Here is a 14,617-nt window from a genome sequence, read left to right on the forward strand (position 1 = left end):
CATGTAAATCTCTCAGGATCTCTGTGAGGTAGGTTTTGTTGCAATTTGCAGAAGAGAAACAGCTCAGAGAGGTTAAGTGACTTGCCCAACGATGCATTGGTAATAGTTGAACAGCGTAGTGCTTTTACCAAAAGACTATGCTGTTTCTTTCAACATATATATATATATTTTTATTGTTGGGGATTCATTGAGGGTACAATAAGCCAGGTTACACTGATTGCAATTGTTAGGTAAAGTCCCTCTTGCAATCATGTCTTGCCCCCATAAAGTGTGACACACACCAAGGCCCCACCCCCCTCCCTCCTTCCCTCTTTCTGTCCCCCCCCATAACCATAATTGTCATTAATTGTCCTCATATCAAAATTGAGTACATAGGATTCATGCTTCTCCATTCTTGTGATGCTTTACTAAGAATAATGTCTTCCACGTCCATCCAGGTTAATACGAAGGATGTAAAGTCTCCATTTTTTTTAATGGCTGAATAGTATTCCATGGTATACATATACCACAGCTTGTTCATCCATTCCTGGGTTGGTGGGCATTTAGGCTGTTTCCACATTTTGGCGATTGTAAATTGAGCTGCAATAAACAGTCTAGTACAAGTGTCCTTATGATAAAAGGATTTCTTTCCTTCTGGGTAGATGCCCAGTAATGGGATTGCAGGATCAAATGGGAGGTCTAGCTTGAGTGCTTTGAGGTTTCTCCATACTTCCTTCCAGAAAGGTTGTACTAGTTTGCAGTCCCACCAGCAGTGTAAAAGTGTTCCCTTCTCTCCACATCCACGCCAGCATCTGCAGTTTTGAGATTTTGTAATGTGGGCCATTCTGACTGGGGTTAGATGATATCTCAGGGTTGTTTTGATTTGCATTTCTCTAATATATAGAGATGATGAACATTTTTTTCATGTGTTTGTTAGCCATTCGTCTGTCGTTTTTAGAGAAAGTTCTATTCATGTCTCTTGCCCATTGATATAAAGGATTGTTGGCTTTTTTCATGTGGATGAATTTGAGTTCTCCATAGATCCTAGTTATCAAGCTTTTGTCTGATTGAAAATATGCAAATATCCTTTCCCATTGTGTAGGTTGTCTCTTTGCTTTGGTTATTGTCTCCTTAGCTGTACAGAAGCTTTTCAGTTTAATGAAGTCCCATTTGTTTATTTTTGTTGTTGTTGCAATTGCCATGGCAGTCTTCTTCATGAAGTCTTTCCCCAGGCCAATATCTTCCAGTGTTTTTCCTATTCTTTCTTGGAGGATTTTTATTGTTTCATGCCTTAAGTTTAAGTCCTTTATCCATCTTGAATCAATTTTTGTGAGTGGGGAAAGGTGTGGGTCCAGTTTCAGTCTTTTACATGTAGACATCCAGTTCTCCCAACACCATTTATTGAATAGGGAGTCTTTCCCCCAAGGTATGTTCTTGTTTGGTTTATCAAAGATTAGGTGGTTGTAAAATGTTAGTTTCATTTCTTGGTTTTCAATTCGATTCCAAGTGTCTATGTCTCTGTTTTTGTGCCAGTACCATGCTGTCTTGAGCACTATGGCTTTGTAGTACAGACTAAAATCTGGTATGCTGATGCCCCCAGCTTTATTTTTGTTACAGAGAACTGCCTTAGCTATACGGGGTTTTTTCCGGTTCCATACAAAATGCAGAATCATTTTTTCCAAATCTTGAAAGTACAATGTTGGTATTTTGATAGGAATGCCATTGAATAGGTAGATTGCTTTGGGAAGTATAGACATTTTAACAATGTTGATTCTTCCCATCCATGAGCATGGTATGTTCTTCCATTTGTTAATATCCTCTGCTATTTCCTTTCTGAGGATTTCATAGTTTTCTTTATAGAGGTCCTTCACCTCCTTCGTTAGGTATATTCCTAGGTATTTCATTTTCTTTGAGACTATGGTGAAGGGAGTTGTGTCCTTAATTAGCTTCTCATCTTGACTGTTATTGGTGTACACAAAGGCTACTGACTTGTGGACATTGATTTTATATCTTGAAACATTACTGTATTTTTCGATGACTTCTAGGAGTCTTGTGGTTGAGTCTTTGGGGTTCTCTAAGTATAAGATCATGTGGTCAGCAAAGAGGGAGAGTTTAACCTCCTCTGCTCCCATTTGGATTCCCTTTATTTCCTTGTCTTGCCTAATTGTATTGGCTAGAACTTCCAGCACTACATTGAATAGTAAAGGTGACAGAGGACAACCTTGTCTGGTTCCAGTTCTAAGAGGAAAAGCTTTCAGTTTTACTCCATTCAGTAAAATATTGGCTGTGGGTTTGTCATAGATAGCTTCAATCAGTTTTAGAAATGTGCCACCTATGCCTATAGTCTTCAGTGTTCTAATTAGAAAAGGATGCTGGATTTTATCAAATGCTTTTTCTGCATCTATTGAGAGGATCATGTGATCTTTATTTTTGCCTCTGTTAATATGGTGGATAACGTTTATAGACTTGCGTATGTTAAACCAGCCTTGCATCCCTGGGATGAAGCCTACTTGATCACGATGAATGACTTTTTTGATGATAAGCTGTAATCTATTGGCTAGGATTTTGTTGAGAATTTTTCCATCTATATTCATGAGTGAGATTGGTCTGAAATTCTCCTTTTGTTTGGGTCTTTTCCTGGTTTTGGTATCAGGGTGATGTTTGCTTCATAGAATGTGTTGGGGAAGATTCCTTCTTCCTCAATTTTTTGGAATAATTTCTGCAGTACAGGAATAAGCTCTTCCTTGAAGGTTTGATAGAATTCTGGAGTGAAGCCATCTGGACCAGGGCATTTTTTGGTTGGAAGATTTTTTATTGTTTCTTTGATCTCAGTGCTTGAAATTGGTCTGTTCAGGAGCTCTATTTCTTCCTGGCTGAGTCTAGGGAGAGGGTGTGATTCCAAATATTGATCCATTTCTTTCACATTGTCAAATTTCTGGGCATAGAGTTTCTGGTAGTATTCAGAGATGATCTCTTGTATCTCTGTGGGATCAGTTGTTATTTCCCCTTTATCATTTCTGATTGAGGTTACTAGAGATTTTACTTTTCTATTCCTCGTTAGTCTGGCCAATGGTTTATCTATTTTATTTATTTTTTCAAAAAACCAACTCCTTGTTTCATTAATTTTCTGAATGATTCTTTTGTTTTCAATTTCATTGATCTCTGATTTGATTTTGGATATTTCTTTTCTTCTACTGAGTTTAGGCTTAGATTGTTCTTCTTTTTCCAATTCCATAAGATCTCTTGTGAGATTGTTGATGTGCTCTCTTTCTGTTTTTCGAATGTAGGCATCTAAAGCGATGAATTTTCCTTTCCAAACTGCTTTTGCAGTATCCCACAGGTTTTGGTAGCTTGTGTCTTCATTGTTGTTATGCTCAAGGAAGTTAATGATTTCCTGTTTTATTTCTTCCTTCACCCATCTGTTATTCAACAGAAGATTGTTTAGTTTCCATGCCTTTGGGTGGGGTCGAGCATTTTTGTTAGAGTTGAGTTCCACCTTTAGTGCCTTATGGTCTGAGAAGATACAAGGTAAAATTTCAATTCTTTTGATTCTGTTGATATTTGTTTTGTGTCCCAGGATATGATCAATTTTGGAGAATGTTCCATGGGGTGAAGAGAAGAATGTATATTCTTTATCTTTGGGATGGAGTGTTCTATATGCGTCTATCAAGCACAGTTGTTCTAGGGTCTCATTTAAGTCTTGTTTAATGAAGACTTATATTAAAGTCTTTATATCCTTGTTTAATTTCTGTTTAGAGGATCTGTCCAGCTCTGTAAGAGGAGTGTTAAGGTCCCCCATTATTAAGGTATTATCAGATATCATATTGCTCAGACTGAGTAAGGTCTGTTTCAAGAATCTGGGAGCATTTAAATTGGGTGCATAGTTATTTAGAATTGAAATGTCTTCTTGTTGTATTTTTCCCTTGACCAATATAAAGTGACCATCTTTGTCTTTTTTGACTTTAGTAGCTTTAAATCCACATGTATCTGAAAATAAGATTGCAACTCCTCTTTTCTTCTGAATTCCATTTGCCTAAAAAATTGTCTTCCAACCCTTGACACGGAGCTTTAATTTGTCTTTTGAAGCCAGGTGTGTTTCTCGCAGACAGCAAATGGATGGCTTGTGTTTTTTAATCCAGTCAACCAATCTATGTCTCTTCAGTGGGGAATTCAAGCCATTAACATTTATTGAGATAATCGATAAGTGTGGTAGTAGTCTACTTGTCTTATTTGGTGAGAGTCCATTGCTTAGTTTTATCTTTTGCATCAGTGTGGAGGTTAGGTTCTGTCCTTTAATTTCTGAGTTCTTACTTTGCTGCTGATCCATTGTGGTGGTCAGTGTGCAGAACAGGTTGAAGTATTTCCTGTAGAGCTGGTCTTGTTGTGGCGAATTTCCTCAATGTTTGTATATCCGTAAATGATTTGATTTCTCCGTCAATTTTGAAGCTTAGCTTAGCAGGGTACAGAATTCTGGGCTGGAAATTGTTCTGTTTAAGTAGATTAAAGTTAGATGACCATTGTCTTCTTGCTTGGAAAGTTTCATTAGAGAAGTCTGCGGTCACTCTGATGGATTTGCCCCTGTAGGTCAATTGGCGCTTACTCCTGGCAGCTTGCAGAATCTTTTCTTTTGTCTTGACTTTGGACAGGTTCGTCACAATGTGTCTTGGAGAAGCTCGGTTAGAGTTGAGGCGACCTGGGGTCCGATAGCCCTCTGAAAGCAGTGTGTCAGAATCTTTGGTGATATTTGGGAAATTTTCTTTTATAATATTCTCTAGTATGGCTTCCATTCCTCTGGGGCATTCTTCTTCCCTTTCTGGAATTCCTATAACTCGTATGTTGGAACGCTTCATAAAGTCCCATAATTCTGACAGTGAACGTTCTGCTTTCTCTCTCTTCTTTTCTGCCTCTTTTACTATCTGAGTTATCTCAAAAACTTTGTCTTCTACCTCTGAAATTCTTTCTTCTGCATGGTCTAACCTGTTGCTGATACTTTCCATTGCATCTTTAAGTTCCCTGATTGACTGTTTCATTTCCTTCAGCTCTGCTATATCCTTTTTATATTCTTCATATCGTTCATCTCTTATTTGATTCTGTTTTTGGATTTCCATTTGGTTATTTTCCACTTTATTAGCAGTTTCCTTCATTGTTTCCATCATTTCTTTCATTGTTTTCAACATGTGTATTCTAAATTCCCTTTCTGTCATTCCTAACATTTCTGTATAGGTGGAATCCTCTGCAGTAGCTACCTCATGGTCCCTTGGCGGGGTTGTTCTGGACTGGTTCTTCATGTTGCCTGGAGTTTTCTGCTGATTCTTCCTCATGGGTGATTTCTTTTATCTGTTTCCTTGCCCTAATTTTCCTTTCACTTCCTCTTGCTCTTTAAGTTCTCGTGCCTGTGGAAGTTGCGGGTGGGTTTAGACGGATTGAACACACGCGACCACTTGCCGGTTTTCCACTGTTTTAGTCCTCCTCTTGGGGTCCAGAAGTCTCTCGCTGACTCCCTGTATCCTCTCAGGGGTGATGATAGGCAGTTCCCACCAGCCAGAGATGCCTGGAGTCCTGTATCCCCAGACTCACGGTGCCCAGATGGAAGGAAGCTGTTACTCGGCTGCCATCTTGCTCCGCCTCCCCGGCTATATGTCTTTCAACATATTTTTATACAGTTATTTCCCTCTTTGCAAAACCCAGATCCACCTAGATTAATAGCAGTGCTGCTTATTTGGAATGTAGCAACTGCATTTGGATGAACTGTAAAATAATTTGCATAGCTAATTATCTACATCCCTTCCCCATAAATTATTTTCATTTAAGACTTAAAAAGAGTCTTTGGAGAGGCTGGGTGCAGTCGCTCAAACCTGTAATCCTAGCACAGTGGGAGGCCGAGGCAGGTGGATTGCTGAGCTCACAGGTTCCAGATCAGCCTGAGGAAGAGCAAGACTTCGTCTCTAAAAATAGCCGGGCGTTGTAGCAGGCACCTGTAGTCCCAGCTACTTAGGAGGCTGAGGCAAGAGAATCGCTTGAGCCCAAAAGTTTGAGGTTGCTGTGAGTTGTAACTCCACAGCACTCTGCAGAGGGCTACTAAGTGAGACAGAGTCAGAAAAAAAAAAGTCAGGAAAAAAAAAGTCTTCAGAGAGATGAAGAGATGTCATAAAGAGGAGAGAATATGATTTTTCTGATTTGTGTATTTTTCCCCCCTGTGGAGGATTTGGACCAATGGGTAGCAATTACAGTGTGCAGAGATTGGTTCAATATGAAGAACTTATTTTTCTAGCACAGTTGGATAGTACAATGGGCTGCCTTGTGAATAGTGAGCTTCCCATCAACAGAGGAGTCCAAGCAGAAATTGGTGTGTTACTGTAAAGCAGAGAGATTTAGAGATACAGATTGGCTTCTAGAGTTGTGAGCCCCATGAAACTCTATTCAAAATCATGTGTGTGTGCACCAGTGCCATCATCTGGGGCTCAGGCCCCATCATAGTTTAAGAGCCCCTGTCCTAGTGGGCGTTTCGTGCAGAAGGGATGAGTGCTTAAAGATGATGTAGTCCCGAGATCAAGGGAAGCGAGGTGATTTGCCTCAGATCACACTGCTGATTAGTGATCAGATGAGGACCAGAAGCCAGATTGTCAGACTCTAGCCTTATCATGCATTGAGGAGGAGACTGGATTCTGTTTAAGAGCTGTTCTTGAAATGCTGAGATGCTGAGATGTTAAAACACCCAAGACAAAATTGCTGAATTTATACCCAAAATGTAACTGCAAATAATAAAACTGGCACCATGGCCACCTGGGTAGCCTCTATCTGGCTCACCAAAAACATAGGCAATGAATTTCGCTAAAAGGTATTAGATTGCATTTCTGCAATCTAATCTACACCTTGCCTGACATTAGGCTTCCCTTTGAAGTATTTAAGAGCCTTAAGAATGTGTTTTCTTTTTGTTTTTCTGTACCCTGCACGTATTGGTCAGGATGTTTTCAGTTGCCAGTGACAGAAACCTAATTCAACATAGTTTACCAGAAAAGGGGAATTTATTGACATTTCTAGTACCTTCAAGTATGGCTGGGTTCAGGGAGGAACTCAGGCTGGTGCCCTGACATTTCTCTGGGATACTTTCCTCTGAGTTGGCTTTATTCTCAGATTCAGCAGATGACTCCAACAGCTCCAGGCTCCGCTATCTTTACTGCTAGCAGTGTCCCTGGGAAGAAGTTTCTTTTTCTCTTTTGCTTTGGCAACAGTCTTAGGATTGACTTTTATTGCCTGAAGTGGGTTGGGTGTCCGAACAGAAAACAGTAACTATGAGCAAAGGTGTAGGATATACTAATCGGCTAACTTCTCAAAGTAAGTGGTAGACACAAGGAAAATTAAGGGTTATTGTTAGAAGGGTGAGCGGATGCTAGGAAGGCAAGAGTAGCTGTTGACCCAGTGTACCACTAGCTGGGACCTAAATGCCCCACGGGTCCCATTTGTCCCATTTCCTTTTCCCACAGAGGATGTTCATATCAAGTTCTTGTTCACCTTAAACTTCCATATACCTGATGTCAGATTGTTCCTCAGCCTACTCTCAATCACAAAATACTATTAACTTGCTCTCAGTGTTGGACCACTGTGCGTCATTCGTTCATTTCTATATTTATAGAAAGCATCGCCTGTGCCAGGCATTGCCCTAGGTGCTGAGAATAGAACAGTGAACAAAATCAAGAGTCCTTGAGCCCCTGGAGCTTACTTTCTAGTTGGGTTGAGGGCAAAAAATAAAAATATATATATTGGCTTGGCACCCGAAGCACAGTGGTTATGGTGCCGGCCACATACACCCAAGGTATCGGGTTTGAACCCAGCCTGGGCTAGCTAAACAACAATGACAACTGCAACAAAAAAAATAGCTGGGTGTTGTGTCAGGCGCCTATAGTCCCAGGTACTTGGAAGGCTAAGGCAAGAGAATTGCTTAAGCCCAAGAGTTGGAGGTTGCTGTGAGCTGTGATGCCAAGGCACTCTACCAAGGGCGACAGTGAGACTCTCAAAAAAATATATGTGTGTGTGTGTGTGTGTGTGTACACACACAGGGTGGCCATAAAGCTTGTGTGCAATTTAAAATAGCACACAAACGGATGGCTGTTCTGTAATATATACTACATTAGTTGATGATCACGGATGGAGAAAAATAATGACAGTATAAGAGAGTACCAGGAAGGGATAGGAGTGGGAATGGGTCGTTGTTTAAAATAGTGGTTGGGGGGTGGCGCCTGTGGCTCAACAGAGTAGGGTGCCAGCGCCATATGCTGGAGGTGGTGGGTTCAAACCCAGCCCCAGCCAAAAAAAAAAAAAAAAATAGTGCTTGGGGAGGCTAGGTCAGCCACAGGTGGGTTGATGGTGAGAGCCAGGGGGTCATAACTCCTTCAGTAGATTCAGGTCCTTCCTCTGTACCTAGATGGAGAAGTATTCTCTGTTAAGGATCATAGTTGTTTTGTATTTTTGAAATTTGTAAAGAGAGAAAGGAGAACCCCTGGGGTAACCTGAGGTAGAGAGAGGCCTGGTCGTGGTGGACATTGAGAGAAAAAGGTCTTGTCCCACAGTGAGTTGAGGATGGCATCTGGGATATGTGACAATAGGACCCTCCTTAAGTGTCGGGCTGTTGTCTGGACCACCTGGCCCGTGTAAAACTGCCTAGTGCATCGCAGCAGTGGGAGATGAGGGGCAGCAGGTTGCGCTTGTTTGGGTATCTCCTTCTTCTGACCATTTTTCTTTGCTCTGCCGTTTCTAGCTGTGTTTTGAGCAGCTTCTTTGTCTTAGGTCTGATAAGAGGATATAGTCATGGGTACATACATTAGGCAGAGTTTTTTGGTTAGCAGTGATGGATCCTAATTAAAATTCCTTAAGAGACAAGTAGTAATGTATACCTCATGTAAAAGAATACACTCAGAGCCATAGAGAAGCTAGTCCTATGGACAAAACAGTTCAGGGATTTAAATTCCTTCTTTTTAGCTCTATTCGCTCAGGCTAGCAATCCTTTGGGCCTGGAATTACAGCCACAGGTAGCCCATGCTTACATTCTTACAATCACCTGACCAGAGAGGAAAGAGTACTTTCCCACACCAGCACCATGGGAAAAAAAAAATACCAGGGAAGGACTCCCATTGGCTGGCATGGGGTCATGTGATCATTCAGTATTGCAACACATGATTCCCAGCAGAATTATAAAGCTGAAATAGGGCAGGAGTTGTTCCACAAAAGAAAGTGAGTTCTATGCTGGAAAAACAAATAATATAGAGAAGCAACAATACTCTATTGTGGCTTTTGAGAAACTTACTATTCTGTGTGTAGTGTGTGTGGGTGTGTTTATACGAATGTTTTGTGGGAAATGGAAAATAGGTCCATAATGGCCATGGTACAAATGAAAAAGAAAGGTGTGCCATAGTAGATATCCCATCCCTCGTTGGGCTATTACAACAGCTTCCTAATGGTTTCTTATCTTCCAGGGTTCCCTCACCACTTCCAAGTCCACTCTGTCAGCCATCATGCTCAAGCACAGCCAAGGCGAGCTTATATTCCAGGTAATGAGATTTTAACAGCTCCATGTTGCCTACACTGTAAGGGCCAACCTCCTTAGTCTTCCTCAAATTCCTCTTCACCCTCAATTCTTCATATTCTTCAACATCAGGCTTCAGCCACCCTGACCTCTTCAGTGTCCCCCAAGCATGCAGCACCCGGTTGTGTGTCCCTACCACTGTGCACACATTTTGTTTTCCTTAATAAGTCTCCCACATTCCACTACTTTTGCCACCTCTGACCCAGAAAACTCGTATCTCTTCTTCAAGATCTATCTTGAGGACAACAGTTAAATGGATAAAGAAAATGTGACACACACACACACACTCACAGTGGGATATTAGTCTTTTTTTTTTTTTTTGAGACAGAGTCTCATTTTGTTGCCCTCGGTAGAGTGCTGTGGTGTTACAGCTCGCAGCAACCTCAGATTCCTAGGCTCAAGTGATTCTCTTGCTTCAGCTTCCTGGGTAGCTGGGAGGTTACACTACAGGTGCCCAACACCGGCTATTTTTTAGAGATGGGGGTCTCAAAAAACAAAACAAAAAAAACCCTGTGAGCTCAGGCAATCCACCCGCTTTAGCCTCCCATGTGCTTTTATTACAGGTGTGAGCCAATTCTCCTGGTGGCATATTAGTCTTAAAAAGAAGGACATCCTGGCAGGGCCTGTTGTCTCACGCCTATAATCCTAGCTTTCTGGGAGCCCAAGGGAGGTGGATCAACTGAGCTCAGGAGTTTAAGACCAGCCCGAGCAAGAACAAGACCCATCTCTACTAAAAATAGGAAAAAAAAAAAAAAAACCAAACTAGCTGGGTCTCGTGGCAGGCGCCTGTAGTCTCAACTACTCTGGAGGCTGACGGAAGAGGATCACTCATGCCCAAGAGTTTTGAGATTGCTGTGAGCTATGATGATGTCATGGCATTCTACCCAGGGTGACACACAGTGAGACTCTGTCTAAAAAAAAAAAGGAAGGATATCCTGTCATTTGTGACACATGGATGAACCTGGAGGCTATTATGCTAAGTGAAATTAGCCCATCATGAAAGGGCAAACAGCGCTATTCCACTTATATAGGGCATCTATTACAGTGAACCTCATAGCATCAGGGAATGCAATAATGGTCACCAGGGGCTGAAGGGTAGGGGGAGAGGAGAAGTTAATCAATGGTTATCAAGTTTCAGTTATGCAAGATGAGTAAGTTCTAGAGGCCTGCTGTACAGCAGCGCCTATAGTTGACAATAGGATATTGTGCACTTCAAAATTTGTTCAAAGGCTAACTTCACAGTCGATGTTTTTACCTCCAAAACCAAACCAAACCAAAACAGAACACCAAGAACCAGAAGACTGGGACACAGAGAAACTTTGGGAGGTGTCAGATATGACTGATCTCGAGTGTGAGGATAGTGTCGTGGGTGTTTGCATAGATCCAAACGCATCAAGTTGAACATATTAAATCCGTGCAGTTCTTTGTAGATCAATTAGACGTCAGTAAAGCTGTTTAAAACATTGGATAAAGCAAAGGGAAAAACAACATGCACACACACACCTAACTCAAATACTCCCTCTTCGAGTCAGCGTCTCACGTTCCCACACACCTGTGAACAGGCTTCTATTACTGTGTTTCCCATGTTGCATGGTAACAATCCTTCTGCACACCATGTTTCCCCGTTTCTCAAGGACAGGCCCTGTGTCTAAGTCATCTTTGTCCCTCTGGGCACGTGGAAGGTACAGTGTTTAGTGAATCCTTTTGATTCGCTGTTGGTGAATGAAGAGTGGGACACACACACTTACTTGGGTCCCTGAGGAGGCAGAGATGAGGACTGGGTGGGAAAGTTGGAGAAGGTGTATTGGTAGTGGGTGTGGTTTGCCCTGTCCCTCTCTCATCATCCGGAGCAGACAGTACCTCGGCCTGGGCTGTAGGGGTGGGCAGATAAAGTGCAAGAAAGCTCAAGCAGGGCACTGCCCACTGCCCAGGTAACTGTAGTACCTTCATTTGGGCTTTCCTGCACGTGTTTTACAACCACACAAGGAGGTAAGAGGCCTTTGATTGTCTCATCACAGGTTGTGAGGCATGAGAAGCCGGGAGGGGGGTGGGGAGGGCTGCCTCTAGCTGCGTGGGGAGGAACTGTGACATTGGGAAAGACTCTGAGAGAGGTTCAGTGCCTGGATCAAGCCATTCCTGAGGTGGGCTTGCCCTGTCCGTTACATCATTTGAGTCAAGAATCTTCCCCTTCTTCCATTTGTGTAAGGGGCCAGGTTGCTCCTCTGCCCTGTGGAATGGCGAGGAGCTCCCCAAGTCCAATCGGCCTCAGGGAGAGGGGCCTTTGAGTTGGCCCTTGGCCCTGGGGTAAGCTGTGGACGGGTGGGGAGGGAGGGCATTCCCAGTGGAAGAAGATGGGTGAAAGGAGGAAAGGAAGCTCAGCGCTACCCTGTGTCCTTGGAAGGACAAGCAGCAGGGTGTCCTGGTCTGTGGCCTTAGTTCCTGGGAGTTCTAAGGGAACGTTGGGATGATTGGCCCTCTCTCCTCCTCCAGAACTGCCTGCCTCACTCCCACCTTTGCAGTTTTAACCTGTGGTCACTCTCCACTTCTTTCCCTCTCCTTTCGTAGGTTAATGCCTGTATTTTAAATTTTAAGGTATTTCAAAGTACAAGCACCCCTCTGCCTACCTCTCAGATCAAAGGTTATCCTTACTGTCATAGCTTTAATTTTTTTTTTTTAAGAAAGAGAAACACAGTTTAAGCTCCATCCTTACCCCCAGTAGCAGTAGCTATTTCCTTCCCTGCCTTCTCAGAGGAATCAAAACTGGTGTATGTATCCTTCCTGTCCATGTCCTGGCCACCTGTCCACATGAGAGGCAGTGCAGTCTAATGGTTAAGGGCGTAGACTCGGCAGCTGGGCTTCGTGGGTTTAAAGTCCCACTCTGCCACTTTCTAGCTAGCTGAGTGACCTCAGGCAAGTTACTAAATGTTTCTGAGTCCTAACTTTGTCTTTTTCCAAAATGAAAATAAGATATGCAAAGCACTTAAGCAGTACCTAATACTTGGAAGATACTCTATGGGTTAACCATTTTTTTTATTAAATCATAGCTGTGTACATTGATAGAGGTTAGTCGTTTTTATCCATGAATAATATGTGGTGCTCTATGGCACTGCCCTGTACTGTATTATTATAGCCAGCTATATAAGAGGTATAGAACACACACAGTCATGCGCTGAATAGCAACGTCATTCAGTCCAATGAGCGCTACATTGATGACTGTTTTGTAGATGTCCTATTTGCCATGAATTTCATGAATTTTCCCAGTGTTTGACTGTGCTTTTTTTTTTTTTTTGCAGTTTTTGGCAGGGCTGGGTTTGAACCCGCCACCTCTGACATATGGGGCTGGTGCTCTACTCCTTTGAGCTACAGGCGCTGCCCTTTCCCAGTGTTTGATGACCATCTTGGATCTGTATCTCTGGTGGTACCAGGAAAGTTTTCCTCAATAATTCCCTTAAATAGGTTTTCCATGCTTTTTTTTTTTTTTTTTTTTTTTTGAGACAGAGTTTCATTTTGTCGCCCTCGGTAGAGTGCTGTGGTGTTATAGCTCATAGCAACCTCAAACTCTTGGGCTCAAGTGATTCTCTTGCTTCAGCTTCCCGAGTAGCTGGAAGGTTACGCTATAGGTGCCCACCACAACACCTGGCTATTTTTAGAGATGGGGTCTTGCTCTTGCTCAGGCTGGTCTTGAATCTGTGAGCTCAGGCAATCCACCCACCTTGGCCTCCCAGAGTGTTAGGATTACAGGCGTGAGCCACTGCACCTGGCCTTTTTGCTTTTTCTTCTTCATGTGGAGTGGTGCATTGGTCCCCAGACTGCTGTTGGAAGCTTAGGTGGGGGGTTGAGTGAGTCCCTCTCTATAGAGGCAGGCACTGTGCGAGATTGTTCTGCTCTGGTCTCTCTTTGGTGATGGTAATGGCAGTTGGGTGAGCCTATCTAGGCAGTGGCCATGTCATGGCTGCAGGCATTTGCTCCACCCGGGTCCAGGTACAATGACAGTACATGGCTAGTCTGTGGTGGAGTATCGAAACAAAGAGCTGGTTCTTTTCCTTTTTTGAGACAGAGTCTCACTTTATTGCCCTTGGTTGAGTGCTGCGCTGTCACAGCTCACAGCAACCTCCAACTCTTGGGCTTAGGTGATTCTCATGCCTCAGCCTCCCAAGTAGCTGGGACTACAGGCACCCGCCACAATGCCCGGCTATTTTTTTTTGTTGCAGTTTGGCTGGGGCTGGGTTTGAACCTGCTACCCTCAGTAGATGGGGCCAGTATCCTACCCACCGAGCCACAGGCGCCATCCAAGATCTAGTTTCTTGATGAGATCAATGAGAGAGAGAGGACAGATTACCATTATCGGTAATGAAACAGGAGATGCTGCTATAGACCTTAGCAGATATCACAAAAAATATTAAAGGAATACTGTCAACAACTCTACACATATAAATTTGACAATTTAGATGAAATGGACTAATTCTTCAAAAAACACAAACTACCACAAATGGGTCATTTTACAAGCCCTGTAATTAATAAAGAAACTAAATAATAAAATAATTTTCAAGAAGAATACTGTGTGGGCTCAGCGGCCATAGCTCAGTGAGTAGGGTGCAGGCCACATACACCAAAGCTGGCAGGTTCGAGCCCAGCCCGGGCCTGCTAAACAACAATGACAACTGCAACCAAAAAATAGCCGGGTGTTGTGGCAGACGCCTGTAGACCCGGCTACTCGGGAAGCTGAGGCAAGAAAATCGCTTAAACCCAAGAGTTGGAGGTTGCTGTGAGCTGTGATGACACTGCACTCTATCGAGGGTGACATAGTGAGACTCTGTCTCAAAAAAAAAGTAAAGAAGAATACTGCATGAAGACTTAGTCTCCCTGATTTCAAGACTTATACCTACAATAAATCTGGAGTATCAACGAGAAAGAGACACATAGATCATTGGAACAGATTATAGAACATCAGAATTAATTCACACAAATATTCCCTAGTGATTTTTGACAAAGGGGAAAAAGCAACTTGGTGAAGGAAAGATAACCTTTTCAACAAATCGTGTTGGAGTAATTGGACTC

This window comes from Nycticebus coucang, chromosome 3 (assembly GCF_027406575.1).
Source record: "Nycticebus coucang isolate mNycCou1 chromosome 3, mNycCou1.pri, whole genome shotgun sequence".
Taxonomy (NCBI): domain Eukaryota; kingdom Metazoa; phylum Chordata; class Mammalia; order Primates; family Lorisidae; genus Nycticebus; species Nycticebus coucang.